This window comes from Teleopsis dalmanni, chromosome 1 (genome assembly GCF_002237135.1).
Source record: "Teleopsis dalmanni isolate 2A chromosome 1, ASM223713v2, whole genome shotgun sequence".
Taxonomy (NCBI): domain Eukaryota; kingdom Metazoa; phylum Arthropoda; class Insecta; order Diptera; family Diopsidae; genus Teleopsis; species Teleopsis dalmanni.
The window spans coordinates 218,805,978-218,815,101 of record NC_051846.1 but is presented as its reverse complement, the minus strand read 5'-3'; the positions used below and the strand labels follow the sequence as shown (position 1 = coordinate 218,815,101).

The 9,124-nt window shown below is 30.6% G+C and overlaps 3 non-coding genes across 3 annotated transcripts; all 3 read left to right on the top strand.

The window, feature by feature from the left end:
* The first annotated feature begins 6,992 nt into the window (after window positions 1–6,992).
* Trnai-aau lies at window positions 6,993–7,066 on the top strand. Its single transcript has one exon. It is a non-coding gene; the product is annotated as a tRNA-Ile (tRNA).
* A 759-nt stretch (window positions 7,067–7,825) lies between these two features.
* On the top strand, window positions 7,826–7,897 carry Trnam-cau. The gene has a single exon. It is a non-coding gene; the product is annotated as a tRNA-Met (tRNA).
* A 541-nt stretch (window positions 7,898–8,438) lies between these two features.
* On the top strand, window positions 8,439–8,510 carry Trnam-cau. The gene has a single exon. It is a non-coding gene; the product is annotated as a tRNA-Met (tRNA).
* The last annotated feature ends 614 nt before the right edge of the window (window positions 8,511–9,124 follow it).

Here is a 9,124-nt window from a genome sequence, read left to right as displayed (position 1 = left end):
TATACTGCTGTGCAGATACCGTTTATATGGATATCACTGTGCTATCTGCCGATTCATGTATAGTCATAGCAGCTGTCTCAACCTCTGCTTATACATGATACTGAAAAGCCAGCTGTCATTCCCCAGCACCATCTGTAACCTTATATCGATACTACCTTCTGAAAGGTAGTATAATAATTCACACTAGTTTTATTTAATCATAAATCTTATTTAATATTTCGACCATCTTCGATGATCATCTTCAGGAACTATTTGCAACAATTGTAATATATATAAAAATTAATGTGAATTGCATTTAACTACATATAAAGTTACTACCTAATTTAGAAATCCATTTAATAATTAGTTATGATTTCAGTCGTGATACAGGTTCCTCAAATAATAAGAAAATTTTTAAAGAATAAGTGAAGATGTTAACTTTGCCTAAGTTAAGATATACTTAACACAAAATTTTAAATCTACATTGAAGTTTCATTAATATGATAAAATGTATTTCACATAATATAAAATAACATATATATTATATCTATATACATAAAAGAAAGTCGTGTTAGTTGGACCACTTATAACTCTTGAACGGCTGAACCGATTTTAAATATCTTTAATTTGTTGGATTCGTGTCCCCTCCGAATAGCAGAATATATTATAAAATATTGGAAAAATCCACTAATCTTAACATAAATAATAAATTTATAAATTTCTGTTTCAAACTGTTGACAGTATGACAGTTTGAGTGATACTGATTTTCTTTTTGTTTTTTTGCGTGTCATCAATATTTCAAATATTTCAAATTTCAAATATAATAAATAAATACTGTCATCAATATATGAGCTGTAAGTAAAGTCTCCGCTCCGAATAGCAGAATATATTATAAAATATTGCAAAAATCCACTAATTTTAACATAAATAATAAATTTATAAATCTCTGTTTCAAACTGTTGACAGTGTGACAGTTTGAGTGATACTGATTTTCTTTTTGTTTTTTTGCATGTCATCAATATTTCAAATATTTCAAATTTCAAATATAATAAATAAATACTGTCATCAATATATGAGCTGTAAGTAAAGTCTCCGCTCCGAATAGCAGAATATATTATAAAATATTGCAAAAATCCACTAATTTTAACATAAGTAATAAATTTATAAATCTCTGTTTCAAACTGTTGACAGTGTGACAGTTTGAGTGATACTGATTTTCTTTTTGTTTTTTTGTGTGTCATCAATATTTCAAATATTTCAAATTTCAAATATAATAAATAAATACTGTCATCAATATATGAGCTGTAAGTAAAGTCTCCGCTCCGAATAGCAGAATATATTATAAAATATTGCAAAAATCCACTAATTTTAACATAAGTAATAAATTTATAAATCTCTGTTTCAAACTGTTGACAGTGTGACAGTTTGAGTGATACTGATTTTCTTTTTGTTTTTTTGCGTGTCATCAATATTTCAAATATTTCAAATTTCAAATATAATAAATAAATACTGTCATCAATATATGAGCTGTAAGTAAAGTCTCCGCTCCGAATAGCAGAATATATTATAAAATATTGCAAAAATCCACTAATTTTAACATAAGTAATAAATTTATAAATCTCTGTTTCAAACTGTTGACAGTGTGACAGTTTGAGTGATACTGATTTTCTTTTTGTTTTTTTGCGTGTCATCAATATTTCAAATATTTCAAATTTCAAATATAATAAATAAATACTGTCATCAATATATAAAGATTTCTCCAAGCAATTGCTGAAAATCGATTATGGCCGTGTGCCTGTTGAAGGATCCATCGGATTAATTGCATTTCCTTCAAATTTTTGGAATTTCGTCTCATCAAAAGACGAACTCATCAATGACGTATTTCGGAACATCATTGATAATCATAAAAATAACAAATAATTGACTGAGCGAGCAATTTTGGCGGCTAAGAAAAAAGATGTGGATGACTTAAATTTTTGGCTTTGCATACATTCAAATCTATTGATTGTGTAACAAACGAAGACGAAGCTACCAACTATTTAACTGAATTTTTGAACTCCTTGAATGTGCCTGGCTTACCACCGCACAATTTACAACTAAACGTTGGTTCGGTAGTCATTATGCATCGATATCTAAACCAACCAAAACTATGCAATGGAACGCGATTGATGATAACAAAACTGATGGTCAATGTGATTCAATGTGATTCACGCAACGATACTCAAAGGAAAATTCAAAAGTGATGAAGTTCTTATTCCGAGGATTTCAATGATCCCAACAGATATGCCCTTTGAGTTTAAACGAATTCATTTCGTCATGGGGGTTTGCATTCCCCATGACGATAAAAAAATCACAAGGCCAATCCTTGATAGTTTGTGGTCTGAATCTAGAAAATGCATATTTTGCTCATTGTCAATTGTACGTGGCATGTTCACGTGTAGGCAAACCATCTGCTTTATTTGTGCGCCTGATAAGAAAACAAAAAAAATTGTACATCACAAGGTACTTTACTGAAGAGAATCAATCGGACTACAACCAATAGCTTCTTGCTGACAGACCATTGAAATAATTGATTATATATAATATCTTATTAAACTATTGAACATATTTTTTTGTATTCATTTTATTACGGTAATAAATTCCTAAATTTAGTTTACCTGAAATTTAATATAGGGAACATTCAATGATTGTTACGCGGCACGAAGCTGTTACTTTTTTTTCACGCTTATATTCTAGCTATAAACTACTAGCTATTAAAGTTGAAGCAGCTTTCGGTGTGGATGATTGTTTGCTTATTTGATTGAATCAAGAATTAGGTGTTGTTTTATATCGATGCGATAACTTCTCTTTTAATACTCTTTGGGTCGGGCTATTTTATAAATTATGCTTAGGTTCCACATTTGAACTGTATATATTAAAAAATAAAAAAGTTTTTCTATCAAAAACCTGTGTCGGATTCGGCAGATTATAGGGTAACTATAACGAAATCTGAACCGACATGCATAAAATTTTTCTGTTTTTTTAAAAACAAAAAATGTCATATCGGATTGTTTAGTTTATATGACAGCTTTAGGATATACAAGGTGTTTTCAGAGTGCGTTCCCGAAAATTATGTAAGCAAAATTCCATTTGAATAGTTTGAGAACGATCGAGCTGATCAAGAATACATATACTCTATATGCTCTACGAAATTTTATTCAATGAATTACACAAATCTTGACAATAGTTTTATTCCATTTTTACACTCTCGCGTAGAAAGAGCAAAACGGAAACCCATTAGATAACTATTAACAACTTTTCACAACAATTATATCACCTTTTCGCTTGTTATGCTACTCTGGTCAAGTTCTTTGGAAGGACCACAAACCATAATCTCTTTATTTCTGTACAATCAAACCGTTAACATTACTAACTTGCTCCAATGGCAACATATCATTAAATTTGAATGATCTAAGAATTGTGTCCCAACTAGTGAGCTTACTTAAAATCAGAGTATCTATTAAAAATTTTAAATTAGATAAAAATTTTTATTTTATAAAATAATAATACTTTTAGCGTTTATGTTTTCATCTTCAGTGTTTTTTAGTTTTAAAAATTTTTTTCTTCTTACTAAAATTGTCTTTTTTCCTCCCTCACAAAACAACAAGGAAAAGGGAACGAAAGGAACATTTTGTGTTTAAAACTTTCTATGTTGTAATTAAATCCGCATATCCACTTCTATAATTCAGTTCATATTAATATACGTTCCCAAATATCTGATTTGTTAGTATTGTGTTATATTAAGGCAAATGCATATTCCTTCAAGATTTCGTCAAAATCGGAGCACTTCATCTTGATATACACCCTTATTCTGAGTCGGATAGGAGCTTTTTCACTATTTTGCACAACATTTTTCCCAATAAATTGTGTGAGAAACAAGTTAAAGGAGTAAAAAAGAGTTTATAATTATCGACTAATTAATTGAAATAAAAAAATTAATATAATAGTTTTTAATTATTTACTTAAAAGTATTCATTATAAATTGCAATTGAATACATTTTTGAAAACGTAAATTTTTTGATGTAATATTACGTTTTCACTGCTTACTTAGTAAGTTACTTAGTGACATTAAACCTTTTTGTCGTTTACATTAGCATCAAACTTTCGCAGAGCATCTTCAAGGTGTATTTCAACCATACCCGTGCAGAAATTATGAAAACGACACTGAAAGTAGGACTTTCCTGCAATCACCACATCAAATGGATTTTCCGGTTCCAAAAACCACAAAACAATAAATTAAATGGACAATTAAGAGCAAAATTAAAATCAAAAAGGCTCCTGGGTACGATTTGATCACTGGCAAAGTGTTGAAAGAGCTTCCAAACATTGGTTTTGTTTTCATCAACCAATTCTTTAACGCTATTATTAGCCAAGAATATTATCCAAGTCAATGGAAAGTAGCCCAAATTATCCTGATACCAAAACCAAGTAAACCATTAGAGTTAGTTACATCTTACAGACCTATAAGCTTACTTCCAGCGCTCTCCAAAGTCTTTGAAAAAATACTTTTAAAGTGTCTTAATAATATTATCCAAAGTCGCTCACTAATTCCTGCTCACCAATTCAGCTTTCGAAATCGCCACTCTACCATTGAACAGATAAATCGAGTTTATCAATATGCAAAAGATGGTTTGGAAAAAAAAGAATACTGCACTGCAGCATTCATCAATATAACGCAAGCATTTGACAAGGTATGGCACACTGGACTGCTCTACAAACTGAAATTGCATCTACCATACAGTTTTTATTTGTTAATTAAGTCTTACATCAATAACCGATATTTCATGGTTAAAATAGAAGGCTATAATACGAAAATCTTCCCGATAAAAGCTGGAGAGCCACAAGGGAATGTCATAGGTTCAACCATCTAGATAATGTTCACAGCTGACTTAGCGCTTAATCCATCAACGTATACCGTAACTTTTGCTGTTGACACAGTGATTATGGCTAAAACCAAAGACCTAACAGTTGCTATTAATCAGTTGCAAACAAACCTAGATAGCATCTAAGTATGGCTAAACAAATAGCGCATTAAAGTTAATGAATCTAAACCTGCACAAACCACATTCACTCTTCGCCGTCTTCTGACAAAACACCAAGATTAGCACGAGTAGTGTCGTCTAAGAGCAACATTTCAGGCACGTGGAAACAACAATCGGAACAATCATCGAAGCACAATTATTCCAAATAATCGTAGTCATCAAATTAGCAAACCAGGATTATATTAAAATTATATTAGATTGTAAAACCTTATTTTATTTTAAATTCTCCTAAATAAATAATTGAATTACTACATCACATTGTCTTTGACTTCCAAAATAAAAATTCTATTGCAACGACACCTGGACGACGGCTGAGTATACCTCAGCATCATCAGCGACAGAAAGTGTGTCGTTACAGTGTGCACTTAGTATTGCTGTATCGTCAAAAAATGTTGCAGTTACAGTGTTTTCCGAAGTTGGCATATCACTTGTATATAGTAGGTATAATAGCGGATCTATTACACTTCCTTGAGGAACTCCTGCTTTGATAGGACAAGGTTCTGAAACAAAGTCTTTATGTCTTAAACTAAAACTTCTTTTACTTAAGTAGTTTTTTAACAAAAGGTTAGTGTTAGCTGGCATGAGTGTTGTAATTTTATGTATTAAGCCTTCAGATGTAGCTTGGGCTACATCTATAAATATAAAAGTGCAGTATTGTTTATTTTTAATGAGTTTCTTACGAATGATACAATACGATGCACTTGTTCAATTGTACTATGTTTAGCTCTGAAGCCGAATTGATGTTCCGGAATTATTTCGTTAGCTGAGAGTATTGACATTATTTTTGATATTAGCAGCTTTTCAAATATTTTTGATGATACTGGAAGGACGCTAAGTGGTCTGTAAAATTCTACTTTGGTTTTGTCCTTCCCAGCTTTAGGCATCATTGTTATTTATGACATTTTAATATATAGTTGTCAAACAACTTCGTCTCACTCCCAACACCGATCATTCTAGCTAATAAACAAATTTGTAAATCTTCATAATATGTATGTGATTATGGTCGTGTGCGAGTTAGGCTAAGTTGCGTTCTAAATGAGGGAAATTCTAAGTTGTGTCGATAATGTATTGATGTGTCGATACGTGTTGATAAATGGTAAAATGTGTGCAGTGCAAAAAATCCCAAAAAATCTCCCATTTGGTTTAGCATCAACTTAGCCTAACTCGCACACGACCTATATGCATATATTTACATATTATTTTGCTCATATCAAAGAATCTATAGTACCAGAATCTATAGTATCTATAGTATACAAACGAAATACCCACTTTATTTTGCTGGTGGATTTATAATAAATCCACCCAAACTCATGCAACAATGCTCGAACGAGTCATTAATAATAAAATAATTAAAAACATATTAAATTTATATTACAATTCTACATACATATATCTTATATCTTATATACATATATATTATATCGCCTGCTTACGATCAATTTGTAAGGTAAAAATGGTTAAGGTAAAATACACAATACGTTGGCGTGAGCGAGAGCACGCCAACATGTTGGTGATAGGTGCAGACTATCATACTTGTGTGTCACACAACGTTTTTCTCTCTCGTATGACACACCAGTATGACAGTCTACACCGCGCTTAAACAGAAATAAATGTATAATGCATAAAGGTAAAAATGTGAAGCATAGCCTAAGCCAACAACCGTATAGATAATTACTATTTAAACAAAAGTTACGCAGTAATTCTGAAATAAGCGATAACAAAACTTTTTGCGTAGCACATTTTCCTAATGCAAGAAAGAATTTTTACATTTTTCAAAATAATATTAATATTGAAATTAAATATTTTGAAATTATCACACTAAAATCATTCTTATCTATTTGTTTAAATATGATTTATCTAAGTTATTTATAGCAAACTAGTCCTCGCACAGAAGAATTAAAAAAAAAACTAAATTTCCGATCCGAGTCCATAGGCCCATTAGCTCAGTTGGTTAGAGCGTCGTGCTAATAACGCGAAGGTCGCGGGTTCGATCCCCCCATGGGCCACAATTCTTTTTTTAAGTACTTGATGATAATTCTTGTTTTTATATTAGATATTGTATTATATATAAAATTGAAAAGTTTTGTAATTATTTGATGAATAATCACAGTTGACAAAATGGCTGCAAATTGTTAATGAGTTCATACTTCAGTTATATTTTCGCACTTCGTAGGAGCTGCCGAATTAATGGAGTTTGCTTTTATTTTTATCATCATTATTATAAAATATATTAACATATTTTTGTTGTGGATGTGTCCTCCAAATTTCATTTCTTTTTTTATATTAACTTTATTCACGCCCTATTGCAGTTTACATACACACATGTATTAATGCAATTGCATTTAACAGCCGTAGAGGAACGCAACCACGGTTGCCACTTGAAAATTTTTTCCTGTACCAAAATTGGTTTAAAAAGGTACCATTTCTGTAAAAAAAGGTCCAAAATTTTTCTTTTGTCTTTTTATAAGAAAATACAATTTATATAAAATGTATAAAAAGTATAAAACAATACAAGTTATATTGTATATTGTAACAATAAAGTTGGGTCGCCGAAAATGTACCATTTTTTGAACATGAGTACCAGAGTACCAAACGGAAAAAAAGTACCAATTTTGGTACTAAAGTACCATAAGTGGCAACCGTGAAAACAACAGCGCATTAATACATAATCATGCTATGTACGTGATGCAATGTAAAATTATTTGCTGGAATTGTAAAAACATTAGAGTTTCTTAACAAACTGATTTGACACTATTGAAACAAGCAGCAGAGTGGCGCAGTGGAAGCGTGCTGGGCCCATAACCCAGAGGTCCGAGGATCGAAACCTTGCTCTGCTAGCAAGACCCAGTTGTGGGTCAGGGCGTTTTTTTTTTGTTTTTTTCAAAATTATTTTAATTTGGCTAGTAGGAAATGAATCTTATATAGTTAGTTAAAGCTGTTCTTTTTGTCTAAATAAATGTATATCAAATAATTTTAATATTATTTAAAATATGTATTAAATTATTTTGTATGATTACTTGAAAATGTAATAGTTTCCAAAGGTGAATATATATTTCTTGTAAATTTTTTATTAATCGTAAGTTCATATTTAAGCAGCATAAGCTTAAGTTAAACATTATGCGGACGACGCATAAGTTATAAAGAACAGTACGGATGAGTTTCAAAAGGCATATATAATTTAGGTGACCTGTATGGGACAATAAAGTGACTTAAAGCATTGAGTAAAAATATTTTTACTTAATGCTTAAAGTTAGAATAATTTATAAAAATAAACATGTTCTATATAAAAGTTTTAAATTCGTGTCTTTACAGAATATGAAAATAATTCCATTATAGGCTCTTAGCTTAAAAAGTAGTTTAGACACTAAGGATGACATCAGCAGAGTGGCGCAGTGGAAGCGTGCTGGGCCCATAACCCAGAGGTCCGAGGATCGAAACCTTGTTCTGCTAAGCCGCGTAAAAGGCATTTTTTTTTTTTGTATTTTTTTGCTACTATATGTATTACATATTTTGTATGTGTTTGCCCTAATAAATTGAGAAAAAGAGGGACATTTTAAGAATTTGATATTTAAAATATACACAAAATAGTTACACCACCCGGAAATCGTATTACTTGAAACATGTTAAACATAATATCGTATATTACGAGCAAAAATAGATCGTATTGTATTTATGATAGACCGTATTGTTATTATAATAGACCGTAAGTTATTATAATAGACCGTATTATTATTCGAATACGGTCTTTACTCTTAAGAACATTCAAAACAACAAAAACAGCAAATAATTTTGTTTTTTTGTTAAAATAATAGACTATTTCCGTTAATATTTAAACAACCGCAGTTTATTTGAATTTATTTAAATTTAAATAATAAAAAAATAAGTGGATTTATATAGGGAACACTCCCTTTTTCATTGTTAAAAGTATTTTTTAATTTATCTACATGTGTAAGGTAAATTTAAATCTTAAAATAATATTTAGGACGTGTGCGAGTTAGGCTAAGTTGATGCTAAACCAAATGGGAGATTTTTTGGGATTTATTGCACTGCACACATGTTGCCAT